This window comes from Montipora capricornis, chromosome 9 (genome assembly GCF_036669925.1).
Source record: "Montipora capricornis isolate CH-2021 chromosome 9, ASM3666992v2, whole genome shotgun sequence".
Classification (NCBI taxonomy): Eukaryota; Metazoa; Cnidaria; class Anthozoa; order Scleractinia; family Acroporidae; genus Montipora; species Montipora capricornis.
Window position 1 is genome coordinate 8301596 of NC_090891.1, and position 15000 is coordinate 8316595.

General features: G+C 39.3%; 1 protein-coding gene across 1 annotated transcript in view; it reads right to left on the bottom strand.

Moving 5' to 3' along the window:
- The window catches only part of LOC138015419 (G-protein coupled receptor 83-like), a 38301-nt gene extending 34613 nt beyond the window's left edge, over nt 1–3688 (bottom strand). Inside the window, exon 1 of the mRNA XM_068862447.1 lies at nt 3435–3688. The gene's annotated coding sequence lies outside the window, so the exon portion shown is untranslated. The remainder of the gene's footprint in view (nt 1–3434) is intronic.
- Nucleotides 3689–15000: the final 11312 nt, after the last annotated feature.

Below are 15000 nucleotides of genomic sequence, written 5' to 3' on the forward strand. Positions count from 1 at the left end.
TACAGGTAATTTGTTGGAGATCTTGTTTGAAGTTAGTCCTTTCTAGCCGATTCTGGTTCTAAGCCAAGCTGGCGTGTTTAATGTAAATGATTTCATTTTCAGAGATAAAGTGGAATAAATAAGGTACGATCTGTCAAAGCACGAGCTATAGTACGTCTGTGATTTCTAATTTTAGCGTGATTCCTATTCGCTGGCTTTTGACAGTCGACTCTGAAATGGTTTCTTTCCTTTTCCGTTCGCTTGCTGAGGATTTGCTTGTTTTCTTTTCAAACTCTTGCGATTCAAGGAAAAATAATTGCCTAACCAGTGAATTCAACAGTAGATTTCGCTAGAAAAACCGGTATCACACTCATCCCTTCGTGATTCATGCGATCAGTCGGTTTTTCAGGTGAAATTAACCGTGGAATTCACTAGTTAGGCAGCAAAGAAAATGTTACATAATTAAGCAATTTCCGGGAAAACCAAAAGGCGGACCGTTCCAAAGCCTTTTATTTTCACTAATCCTACAGCCAGTAAGAATAAACAAGCCGGGAGCTCCGCTTTTAGGCTTGGCTAAATCTATATATTAGCCAAGGTTAAAGCAACTTGCCAGATTGAACAGAAAATTGCAGGTACCGGCAATAAATTGGTAAAACGTTATAAAAAATGGAACAAATTTCTACCTTGCTTCAGCTAATCTAGTTCTGTTTTTTTTGTGATGGTGTATGTAAATATATCAGTATTTATAATGTAATAGGCTTCTTTATCTCCCTCTCTCTTTCCTTTTTTTTTTCTTTTTGTGTGTATCCTTTTTTTATGTAAAAATTGTTTAAACTAGCATTATAGTATCTCTTTGCTTGTCTCTTGTACAACTTACAAATAAAAACAATAAAATACAAAAAAATCGATATTAATAACATGGGTGGTTGATATTAAAAACTTCAGTCTGGCACGACATCACCAAAACTCAAAGAGCAAATAATAAGGAATAAATAAAAGGCGTCATTCAATAGCAAATGCAGGCAGCTTTTGATAGTACAGAACAGATTATTCATATCCCCTTCCTACGAGGTAAAACAAACAAATCTTCCAAAAACCGTATGCTATCATAATCACCTATTATCATTTCCAAGATACTACAAGCGCAACCACTGGTTAATTGAACATATGGACCTTTTCATTGAAAACGTTTTGTTTCTAGCTTGACTCAGAGGTCTAGCGATAAATATCTTGCTAGCCTGTCGCCTTTTTTGTTGCACCGCTTGGATAGCAAGAGGCTTAAGCGGCAACTTTTTAAAGTTGAAACAGGAAATATAGCCAAGTTCATTTTTAATTTAATTTTTTTATATTGATTTTTATTTTATTGATTTAATACTAGTGGTTATTTTTCGCTCAAAAGGTAACAACCGTTAATCGACAGGAAGCAGAGGTGAATCGTCTTTTGTTATGCACAAAAGAAATATTTCTTTGTCAGCTTTGTTACTTTAAGAATAAAAAGTATAGTCGACTATGATGACAAACTAACCGTTGCTATGGATACGCCAGGTTTGCATGCACTTCTACCGCCGGCAAATAAATTTCTCAAAATTAATAGGCTGGTAGCACTTGTCCGTTTTTTTCAAAAACGGACATGAATTAACATTTTATTCCATCTGATTTATATACTGATAGCTAGATATACGTTTATTTACACACAATGATGTTTAAAGCGGTACAGCTTATGGCATCGTGTATTCCTACAATGTGAAAATAAGACATGAATATCAAACCAAGAAATAACACGATTTGATATATTGATTGTATGTAATATTTCGATTTTCAAATATATTTCATAAGCCCGAACTGTGTTAAGGCTGTAAAGATAATATTTAAATTAATAAGAAATAGTTATCAGTAAAATGTTATCGATGTCATCCGCATGTTTCACTGAAAAACGTCTGTTTTCGTTTAGCTTGTCATCAAAGATAGACTTGATTCAACAAGCTTGGATATACTGTGTCCCCTAATTAAGGCAGGTTCCTTTTTTGTGATTCTTACGTGTTATTGTCATGCAACTTCATTGATTATTATCTGTTTTACATTCGCATAATTTGTATTTCGATTGCACGCAAGAAAATAAATGGAAATTCAATTTTGCTTAGATAAAACTTCTTCCCAAAATGTAAACATGAATTCTTAAAGGACAAAAACGATCTGTTCCGGTGGCAAAATATAGTTCCTGTAAAAAACAACACGTCTTTTATCCAAACTAAAAGAATTGCAATCAGCCAGGGGCACCCATCGGCCAAGTATTCTTAATTTAAGGAGGTTTCTACATTCCTGCTTAAGATTTTAAGCAATGATTGGGTCTACCAGCATTTTGAAAGGCTAAGAAATTAGCATTCACTAAAACGAAATGTAAGAGGAAACGTTTGGGTTCCACTGAATACACGAAGCTTATTTATCTCTCCGTCTTGCGACGAATTTCGTTCAAGATTAACTTTGGCAATCATAAATGCACTCAGCCTTTTCGAACAGTTTCATGTTGTTGACATTTCTCAACTGAGTGCTGTCAACATGGCCTCGGTTGTTATATTTACAAAACTGAGATGCCAAATGCAAGAGCAATAATAACTTGCTAACTAAGCTTAAAAGTTATTAAGAAAAAAATAAGAATTCTAAATGAAATGACATTAAGGTGCTAAAATAAATGATATAATAGTTATTACAGTAAATTTAGTTAAAAGGAAAGCTTTGCTGTAACTGGAGAGTTTTCCTGGCCCTAACTGAATTGAATAAGATTTAAAAGAATAAAATTTCTATACTCACATATCAGGGATACCCGACCGTGCAAAAAATCTCTGCGATTGAGCAGGTTAGTTGGAAGTATTCATGGATGTCTGTGGATATTAACCCTGGAGCCTCTTATACTACTTAGCAGCGAATTCAAGACCTCGGAAAGAGAGGAGTGTTCTCATTCACGACAGGAAAATGACTGTCGTTGTCTCTTTAGAGAGTTTCTAGGTTTTGCATTTATCATATTGTGTTACCCGAACCGGTGAGAACGCTTTGTGGGGTGTAGCTATTGTGGACGCCCACGATGTCTGTACATCGTCTTTTTTCCCTCAAGCCAATAGAGCCGATAGAGAAAATAATTAGAAAGGAAATCAAAATTGCAAGCCACTAGGCATCCAATTGTTCCAGGGGAAAGGTACAGGGATGCGTTCTACCGTAGTCTGTTCCAACAAAAAGTGCTGCTTTTCACAAGTTAGACAGGAATTTTCTCAAAAAGACATCGAGAAAAAAAGCACACAGTAAACTTTTAGCTACAAAGATTTATGAAGGGTTTGTGCCCTGAGATGGTGACTTACGTTGGTCCAAATTTAGTTGACGAGATATTACGAAGAGATATTGTGTGGTCACAGATAGCCACGATTTTTAAATTTAAAAGAAGCATTGCATGCCCATAATCATACCTTTAGTCTAGCTGACAGGATTCTACGTTTGCACAGTTTTACTTAATAATTCCTGGTTACTCCAATCCGTCGCAAGTGATCTCGATATTTGGTCATATGAAATGACGTGCAAGGAGAGAGAAGCTAGATATATCAACCACTTCGATAATTTATGACTACATTGAATGACAGAGAGCGCAGACTGAAGGTTTAAGTGGCATTTCCTCATAAAGTTGTCTTATTCACTTTCTGCCTCGAGATAGCGTGCAAACTGAAAGCGTCTCAGACAATTTGTCCTATCTAACGCCATCGCCCCACATATATTGGACATGATTATTATCATACTTTATAATAAAGTTTCTATATAACGCGCGCTCTCATTGGTTTAAACAGCTGCTTTATGAGAGTACAAAGCATGGAACAAACGAAAGCTCACTTCATCATCCGCAGAAATGGCAGATTAATTTCCGAATTTTTCCTTGTGTATTATTGAAGCTGTCACTTAAAGGCTTGCTCAGATATTCTGTCAAGTGCTTTGGATGGAAGACCTCAGCCGTCGCCCGGTCCAGCAGTTCTTTCAAGCTCAGAAACTCCTCAGGCTGGAGTTCTTTACAAAATTCCCAACAGGTTTTCAGATTCCATCCGCAAGAAAGGAACAGTTTGTTTTCCAATTGTCATGTCAGAAACGTGCAGGTTTTCATGGGCAACAATTCGGCCGGTTTTCACTGAACTTAATTATTTAGATCCTCTTTTTTGCTGTTTTTTATGGACTGAAACCGAACATTGAGGCACTTGTTTTTCCATAAATTCGAATTTTGTATGATTTCTGTCAAGCCACTTTCCAGTTGATTGATGTTTTGACAAGCCTTTGTTTCATTAACCAATCAAATAATTTTAAACATTCTTACAAGCGCCCTGATTGATCCAATTTAGCGTGCTTTATCAGAGTATAAAGCACTGTGCTGACGACACCTCAGTTCGCCACAAGCAGCGCTCGCTTTGAAAATAAAGTAGAATTTTTGAAGAAAATTACTTGTTCTTTATCATAAAATAAATAAAGAAGCTTTGACTGTGCTCTGTTCTGTTGTCTCGCCTATCGGCTCGTGTTTCCCCCTACACTTCTTTCGTGCTCTAGCCGTTTCCTGCGTGCTTTACAACAGAACAGAGCACAGCCAAGGCTTCTTTATTTGTCATTATTTCCTTGTCTTATTTATTTGTTCTTTAATTGTTACGACAATTATCGAAATTAACATCATTAAACACACGAGCAAATGGACCTCTTTAGCTTGTACGTGTTGTTTTCCTATTTCAGACCACGCGATGTTACTCCAGAGAACAGTTTCTTTCAAATGTCTTTTTTATGCATGTGCATATGTATGCATAACTTATGAAAATTCCCTTGGTAACATCACGTGGTCAGAGATGCGTTGTTACGTTACATAAATTTTATGAGGGTTTGTATGGGGAATTTAACGATCGTTACTTAGGGCATTAAAATAGAAATAAAAATACATCAGAATTTCTTACCTTGCCTCCTTGTCCTATTTATGGTATGTTTTTAGTATTTCTGGCCGTTTCAGCGCGATTTTAGATCTACCGTTGCTCTCTCATACAAATAATTCTCCAAGTTGGTTACTTGCTGGCGTCGGTCTCGCATATCCACCGAAGGAAATCAGCCGTAAATTCACTCCGAACGCTCAGATCGCCTCCAGTTTTAGCTCAGTGCCGTTAAAATTCTCCTCTAATTAATGGTTTTCTCTATCGAACAAAAACAGCCGAGGTGCAGGAATTTCAGCTCGCTAATCTAACGACTCCGTGCACGGCCGTTGGAAAACATCTTACCGACTGGGCCCAAGGTTCAAATTTGTTACACAGCGGGTGGGCGACGCTGTCAGTAACAGGTACACTCAAGAGATTATGAAGGTAATTTCTTGGTACACTGTAAAACAAACTGAATGTTTATGTTTTGTTTGCGAAACATCCTTAATGCAGCAGCATTTCCCTGAGCTTCGTCCGTATCTGCGTGACAGCTCAGTACTTTCCTGAGGAGGGCCCCTCCGTTGTACCTGTCACTGAGACTAAAGCCTCGTCGCCCACCCTGTGTGTAACAAATTTAAACCTTGGGCCCGGTCGGTAAGATGTTTATCAACGGTTTCGTGCACGCAACATCCGAATCAAGCATGTTGCTAAGGCCAAAATCAGCCCATTTTGTCAATTTTTAATTCCTTTCTTTCAAAGGTTGTCCGATATGAGGATTGAAATATGTAGCAGCACTATCATCTTTGGTCTCATTGGAATTTCGGGCCGATTTGAGCTTTTTTGGAATAATTTACAGCAGCTTGTGTTTGCGACTTTTTTATAGCTCTCTTTATTCTCAATCATTTCATCTTGTACTTACTGGATAATATTTGCAGACATGACAGCCTGAGTAACAAAGTGATTAAATAAGTAGCAGGAAAAGAGAGGACTCTGGGAAGGAAGTTGTGAAAAGGGGAGAAATTTGTTTACAAACCGGACTGTGTAAAGAGCAGGTTGCAGGTTAGGGTTGCAGGTAAATGTTTCACCATAACTGAAACAACCGAACCTTTACAAAAATGCTTACCTATGGTGAAACAGTGACCTGCAAACTGCAACCTTCAGCTTATATCCGCCATTTACAAAAAAATGTTTTTGTTATTCACATTTGCCAACCACAGGAACAAAGGAACCCTTTGTTTCCACAGCCAATGTGGCTCTGGTTGGACATTAGCAACAGTAGATAACACCAACAATATCTTTGCAGTTGGGGGGAGGGGGAGGAGGGCACCCTTTGCGGTTCCAATGTCAAAACAATGAACAAACGAATCTAAAAATAATCGGGTCGTCTGAGAAACTGATTGCTCAAAATGAGTTACCAGTTGTTCACTTCTGGTCCCGCGTAGATGAGCTCCAGGCCAATTGGCCTTTTCTTTTGCATCCCGTGACAAATACAAAAGGTTGAACATACCTTACTGCGACATCGTGTCATAAATCGGCTCTTTATTCCATATTGGATCGGCCCTGAACAAGCCCTAGTTTACCCTTGCAAAGCGTCTAGTTCAAATACGTGGCCGAAGGGCATAACGATTTCTAAACACGAACTTCAATGTGGAAAACAACAAGTTAAAGAAGAGCAAAATTTGATTCCAAAAATTTCGATTAGTTAAGAAGACGGGGGATCGCAGTCTATAACGGTAATAAACCACTGAAGGCGGAGCAGACCGTTTATTTTCTTTTTTCGGCGAAGGAACATACTTGGTACGCGGGCCCCCGGTAATTCTTTGTCTGCACGGAAGTAAATGTATCGGGGATGGAAGTGGAATAATTGGATCCCAGTTATTTATTATTGAATTTGTTTTCGATATTCCTTTTCTCCGTATTCGTTATTCTTAAACGGAAACCGTAATTTTTTTTTTGAATATTCCAAAGCTAAATATTCCTTATTCATTTGCTTTTTTTAAGCCGTTATTTGTTATTCCGCTTCCACACCCGAAAACGCAAGAAAGATCATTTTTACGTTTTCTGAAGGGCCTGAATGCCGCGATAAACAAACCGGTTAATGATTCGCAGTGGAGTGTTGTGGCGGAGCTCCGGCGGCCCAAAGGGCCGCCAAGCGGAGCACCATACTCATAGCAACCCATGAGTTCCTTTTATTATGGTAATCATGGCTAGCGGTATTGTTGCCCAGTAATAAAATAATATCCTAAAAATAATAATGATGATGATAATATTAATAATAATAATAATAATAATAATAATAAGAAGAAGAAGAAGAAGAAGAAGAAGAAGAAGAAGAAGAAGAAAAATAGACCTCTTTCATAATGGCGGCCAAATAAATAAATTCTTTTGTTTTAATGCTAATAAGCCTTTCTAGCCTCGCTACAAAGAGCAAATTTCAAAGGAATATTTGTCTCAAAACGAGGGCAGTAGGTCTAATTAACATGAATACAAAAGAATGTAAAGTTGGTCGCCATTTATGAAAGGAGTCTATAACGGCTTTATATCAGTACATCCATGGAATGGCTCTTCGCCTGATATAAGAGTAAAATAAGAAAATTAAAAATTTACATAAATCTGAATACGCCCAAGAAATACGCCAAACATGGCGGCCGTTTGCAGCGTACATCTTTGTTGTTGGACATCCATGTTATGGTCAATTGACACCTGTCAAAACAAGGTACCTACTGACCAGTATCACTTGACCATATCGTAAGCGGGTTCAGAGCTCAACGAGGCCAGCTGGTTTTTTTTAAGTTGACCTCTGACCAGGTTAACTTCTTGTATGTAGGACACCTAAATATCAACAAGGCTTAATTTTTCGAGTGAAAAACAACAAAAAAACCAAGGTGACACACGCTAACACCAACCTGGTGTAGCCAACACGCATGTGCACAACTATTTCATCCGGTCAATCAGCAGCCATGGACAGCTGTTTCGGCCTTGCTGGGCCTCATCAACAATTCGTTGTTTAAGTAAGGCCAGTGAGAATGAATAACCCGGGTGCTCCGCTTTTAGGCTTGGCTAAATCTAATTAGGAACCCATGATGCTCATGAAGAAGAAGAAGAAGAAGAAGAAGAACAAGAATAATTATCATCATCATCATCATCATCATCATGAATACTTGTATACTTGTGCCCAACATGGCAGCCATACTCCAGCTAGCTTAGAGCGACATCTTTGATATTGGACATCCATGTTATGGTCAATTGACACCTGTCAAAACAAGTTATCCGCTGACCAGTATAGCATGACCATATCGTAGACTTAAGTTTAGACCTCCTAAGTAAAGGTAAAGTCACGAGCCAGAAGGCCCATCAGGCCGGCGCTTATCTCCGGTTTCCGTAGCATGAAGCGACTAGGAGTATTTATACTCTTCCCTGGGTGGGATCCTAGTCCATCGCAGGGTTACCCCCAGCATTACGCCGGTACCCATTTATACACCTGGGTGGAGAGAGGCACCGTGAGAGTAAAGTGTCTTGCCCAAGAACACAACACAATGTCCCCGGCCAGGCCCCGAACCCGGACCACTCGATCCGGGGTCGAGCACTCTAACCATGAGGCCTCCGTGCCTCCCTTTAGCCCTCATCGAGGTTTTTAAGTTTGGCCGCTGACCAGATATTGATTTTCAATTGGATCGCAGGCGCAAGCCAGGTCTACTTATTGTAAGATGCAAACTATTATAGCCTACGAACTATAATGAACATGAGGAAAAGTACTAATTATTAATCAGTTCTTAGGATGGTAGACATGAATACACTAGAACATAGGCTTATAGAACAATCTTTGATAATATTTTTTAAATGTTTTAAGGAGAATGGTCCAGGCTATGTAGCCAATTTATTCAAACTCCGACTTACAACATATAATCTTGGAGGCAGAGGTCTAAACGTAGTACAAATTTCATACATTAGATTCATTCATGGCTCATATAAGTGTATAATCTCACGTATCTGGAACCAGTTGCCATTAGTTGTAAAATATGCACCTAATGTATCATCCTTTCGAAGACTTTTAAAAAAGATTTTACCGGCTGTCAATGCAGTAATTGTCTTTGACTTAATTAATTTATGCTGATATACGTCATTTTTAATTTAACTAGTAAGACATAAGCAATATAGGCTTTTCTAATTATACATAATAGAACTATAATTTAATATTGGTCAAACACTTTATCATGAGCCTCTGGCTCGGGGGAAAGGGTGGCCACCCTCTGTGTAATTTGACATGAAATAAATTATCTTATTTCATCTTATATTATTTTAAGACCAAATAACACGGTAGCTCCGCTTTTAGGCTTGGCTAGTATTCCCAGTCCAGAAGCCAAGGGAAAGGAAGGGAGAGGCCCTGGAAACGAGGTTGACCTATGAGTCATCTTCCAAACGTTGGCAGAACTTCTCCTAAAAACAGAGCTGAATAACGTCTGCCCATGCGCGAGACTTTAACGCCGAAATCCAATTTTGTGGTTAATACGCGTTGATTTTCTGTTCTGTTTGTTCGATGTTTTGTTTGTCTGGTTTGTGCCAAGAAATGGATCTTAGAACTCAATGGATTATTTTTTATCGTCAAGTTTACGTACAGGAATTATAATAAGAAGCAGCTCATAGCATGTAACTTTGAGAGCTAAATTTTTTAAGAAAAATTTTTTCCCAACGTTCGACAGGCCTTAATTTTTCGAGATACGTATTCCTTTCCTCCAAATTCTAAACAATTTCCTTATTTTTTAAACAACTACCACATTTTTTTAAGTTTAAATGCCAAAGAAACTACTTAGACATCAAGGCAGACCCGGAAGCTACTTGCCATAGAGGCTAAGCATTCCCACGAAAGACTTCAGTTCACTTTTATTAGTCATAATACGCATCTGCCTTAGGATCAACAGTGTGGAAACCTTCCGAACAAACACGGCGCCCCAGGCACTCCAGAACTGCTTTGTGCTGCACCCCGAGTGAGTGTTTTTAGAACAAGCCCCAGTAATAAGAATGTTGTCTCGAAAATTGATGTGAGTTAGGGGGTTACTGAGATTCACATCACGTAGGTGTACGAGGGGTTAAGGTCAAACCGGTTTTGGAGCTTTAGGGGTTATAATGAGATGCCCGCCGTATAGGTATATGTGGTATGACTGTTTAATGAGGTTGTAGGAGAGAGTATGTTGTGTGCTTCTGGTACAATACCGCGCAACCCGCCGAGTAGTGTCGCGCTTGTATAGGGTAAGAACAATGGAGAAGGCATTGACGTCAAACGAGTTGAAACAAGTTTAAGAGTTGGTTAGAGAAGCCACCCCAAATCAGCTTTGAAGATGTTATGAGGATCAGAATTACGTTTAGTTTATCTGTCATGCATTTCCAGACTTTTCTAGGATTATTATACCATCTGTAATATTCCAGAAATTCCTTTGATGTGACTCAGCAGTTTCCACAAATAGTAGACCTTGTGTAATACATTATAAGTAACAACAGAACTTTCTAGATGCTTAGAGCAAAAGTATAAAAACATTCTTGTAAGTAACAGAAAAAACTCTCTTGCCCGAGGGTTCACCCTCGTGGCTGGCTGTCATTGAACTTAAGCTATGGACCCGAAATTGTGACGAAGCTATAATCATCTGTGATAACTGTGGTGGAGCTAAAACCTTTTGACCTTGCTATATCCGGAAAGAAGAAAGAAAAGAAAGAGACGATAGCTGAAAAGGCAAGAAGACAAAGAGTTCAGAGTTCATCATGAAGTCTTCCGGCGTAAAAGTTTGTGTACACAGAAAATCCAGTGTGTGGAAAGAATCCAGTGAATCAAGAAAGTTAAGAATGGTTGTCTACAGTCAGTGGAACTTAGAGTTCGAAGTTAATCAAGACCAATACCTGGAGTGGCCATGAAGGACAGTAAGCCTGCTTTCCTTTACGAACTGCTTAACTTAATCTTTAACCTAAGTAACTGTAACAGTGTAAAACTAATTACATAATAGTTTAAAATGTAACTTCTCGTTGTCACACCTTTCTTGCGTGCCTTATATCGTACTCAGGAGTGCTTTTCACTTATGCCTTGTTCGCGGACAACTCTTGGTTATTCCAGCACGTAACAAAGATGATAAGTAATCGAGTATAAAGGTAATGGAAACAATATTTCAATACAGAGATAATACCTTCATCAATTTGTTCTTTTCAAGGCGAACTGTCTGTTTCTGCCAAAAAATTGGACTTGTACCATCTACGATAGCGTTCCATTTCCAATTGAAATTGATCTGCTTTAGTGATTCACTTAGTATTTTATAAACTGACGCGTGTTTAAAAATTATGGACAACAGTAGATCATGTTTCTGTCGCCAGAAGTGAAACCTTCAGAGAACAGCAAGCGTAGTTTCGTAAAAATAATAATCTCCTAAATTTCTATTTTACCAAATTAAGACCAAAAGTAATTTATGCGAATGCTTTAAACTCTTAAACACACCAACGGTGCTGCTACTGTCCCACTGGGGATTCCATTCATAAAACTCTATTCCATACATGATAAAGACCTTATACTTACTCCTAAAAGAAGTCGAAAAACCAGTGATTTTACTCAGTGAACTTTTGGATCAAGTATGTGATGAGTCCGTAATTTTTATCCATTTTTAACCAATCCACTCAAACGAATAGTTTTTTTGTGTTTTGATTGGTTGTCGATGATGCAAAACCAGTTTTGTTCGTGATCTGTATCTTTTAATTTCCACAACCGGTTTCACCATGCCCGGACACGTTCTTCCTCATTGGCTCCAGATTATTAATTGTTCGTGTTGCCATATATATGCGATACCAATGGGATGGTTAGGTGGAAAAACAGCAGTAGCACACAAAACACATCTCTTCTATTTTGTTCCAAACCACTTTGAATGATGCATTCTTGTCAATTCTGTCAGGGAGCATTTAGGCGCAAATTCAACAGAGATCGACACGAGACAGTGAGTTGTCCTAAACTACTTGCTGAAGAAGAAGCAATGAACATCTTTTCAAATGGGGAAGAGGGCTTGGAACGAAAAGCTAAAAAAAGTTACGATAGAGAAGAGAATAATTTCAATGAAGATGGAGATAAAGCGGACGACGACGACGTTGATGATGATGACGAGGACGAAGATGATGGTGGGGAAGAAACTGACGATGGAAATACAGAGAGTGACACAGAACGTGAGGAAGTTGATCCTTGCAATGCGATAAGAAGATATCAGTGACTTGAATTCTGCTTGGGAAAAAGAGGTGCAAGAAAATTTACATCAGGGTTTGCCAAAGGATAATGTTCAGGTTCAAGCTTCTAACCGTCTCCTTCCTGTTTACCACAAAAAGCTACCATTCTTACATTTACAATATCTAAGATGGTACCACGATCTGAAAACTGTTTTAGTGAACAAGAAGTTTATGAAAACATTACGTAGCTTTATGGAAGACGATGAAATGGATTATACGGAGGCTGTAGAAGCTGCTATAAGTAAGCGGAAGTATCTGCTGAATGTTCTGTTTGACCTGGAACATTTTCCTAAGGACACGGCATCAACAGGAGATGACGATTTTACAAATGAAGCAAGGAAGAGAAAGCATTGCGAGAGTTGGTACACTTAATCATATAAACATCACCTACGCCACTCATGGCACTGACGCACTTGGGTCAAGAGGACCTAAAAGGCTCGATGCTACTCGGTGGTTCCTCGGAGTTGTTTGGAGTTGTTCGGAGTTCCTCGGAGCATTTTATTTTATTTTATTAGCTTTGCCTTTATGATACCAAAAACGAAAACAAAAACAAAACAAACATACAGACAATATATACAAACGTTTGGCAGGGACATCGCAACAGCTGAGTAGCCAATTACTGCGGCCCCAGGAATAAATGTATGTAAAAAAAGGAAAGAAAATAAAAACACTTTACATGCAGCACATTATTAGTACATCTAGAAAAATCTTGTGGAGTTGCATTTCAAGCAGATGGTTTTAAAAGTTCCAGGATTGTCCAGACTGTAGTTCATTCTGACAGCACGAGAGTAGTAGTAATAAAGAAAAGATTTGAAACTAGTAAGAGTAGCATTAGCTACGTCTATTCTGCCAGTGAGTAGGTTCCAGATTCTGGTTGTTCTAATAAAAGAAGATTTCAGATATGATGTAGTTTTACATCTCTTGGGGACAAAGATAGGAAAGCTAGTAGCGGATGCTCGAGTCGTTCTAGCGCTTTCGCGCACGACAGGAACAACGTATGGGCTAATGTGGACCAGATTATGCGTAGTCTAGGAGTTCATGCCAATAACATACGGGATAGAGATATTAACCTTTCCTTATAAGATATTTTTGCGATAAAAGGTAATTGGAGAATAAATTTGGTTGCACGACTTTGAATTTTTTCAAGTTTGGAAATTAAAAAAATAGGTCTTTCCAAGTCTGCCAACAGCTTTCGAGATCACCCTCATCCACAACACTGGTCAAATTGACTGAACACAAAGCGTTTCGCAGGCCGCTGAGATCGCCTCTTGCATAATCATACACGGATCGGTGCGTTTTGGCGGGCGCTTTGACTGAGGTGTGAAACTCAAAGAGGACAGTTCGGTGTTCCGTGAACAACCTGGCAATGTTAATGTCAAGGACGTCCAACAAGGTCGTTTGATCTGGAACACTAGTGATAACTAGATCTAAAACGTTAGTGCCACGCGTGGGCTTTCGTTGAATTTGAGTTAGGAAGTGATCGTGTAACGCCTCTACGAATGTCTGTTCGTTAGCGCCTCTTGAGCTATCCGGAAACTCCCATGGGATCGCCACAAATTACCATATTGTCAAAGTCCTCGCAAACCAAATCCAGAAAACTATTTAATAAGTTAACCCAACTCAAATCTAGGTCCGGCGGTCGGTAGAAGGAACAAAATAGGACCTTCCGATCTTGGGCCGTTGTAATTAACGCCAACACTACCTCAAGTTCTTGTAGATGGTCGGGTAAAGGGATTCTACGAACAGACTTAAATCCAACAGAACTGATTTCAATAAGCACCCCACCGGCTCGGTTTTGTGTTCGATCATTCCTAAACATAGTATAGCCATCGTGGAGGATCTCCGAATCTACTATGGTATCGTTTAGCCATGTCTTGTTGACGCAAACTATGTCCGGGTCCTCTGAATACACAAGGTCCTGGAAACGCTGCAAATTGCAGACGAACTCCGAGGTCCTGTCACTGTTTTGAACTCTGTTCAGGCTTTTCAAGCTCCGAGAGTTAGTTACCATACATTTGATAACTGGTCTGGTTCCAGTAGGGTTGACGGGTCCTGGGTGAGACGCCACATCGCCACAGAGGAGTAAAAGCCCAATGACAACGTTGCCAAGATTGGTGTAGTCGCGTGTTGAAGGTGACTTAAATCTGAAATCAGGTAATTTCCTCACGGCAGAGGGCTTGGAGAACCTCCAAAGTTGAAACACATTACTAGGCCAGTAATTAGTGTTATTTGGCGATTTGATTTGTTATTTGTTATTTGGCGAGCCAGTGGTAGATAACTACAAGAAAGATCACGGAGACTGAACAGAGACAACCGACCGCCATGTTGTCATGACCACTTATGTGAATCGTCTCTTTGACCCTGTGTATGTACCAATGAGGATCATGATCAATAAACTTTACTTCGTTCCAAAGCGGGTTGTGTCCGGTGTTGTTAGCGTGTTCTGAAACGGCAGAGGTCTGGGTACAGGCAAGTCGGATGTCTCGCTCATGTTCTTGCAAAGGTCTTCCAGTCCCGCCGATGTAGACTTTACAGCATTCATAGGGAATCCTGTGAACCACGCCATCTTGTTTAGTCGGCCCGACAGCATCTTTCAGTCGTACTAGATGTAATCTTAATGTAGTCTCCGACTTGAAAACAGCGCGCATGCCTTGTTGCTGTAGGCAGTGGCGAGATTGTTCGGATAGGCCTTTGAGATAGGGTAAAACCGCAGTAGACTTGTACTCGATCGTGGGCTCAGCCATGCTACTCAGATTCGTCGTCTTGGTGATTTTCTGTAAAAAAGAAAAAGGGTAATCATTAGAGACAAGAACAGAAGACAGGTGTTTCTTCTCCTTGGAGATAATAGAGGGTTTTGTTACGA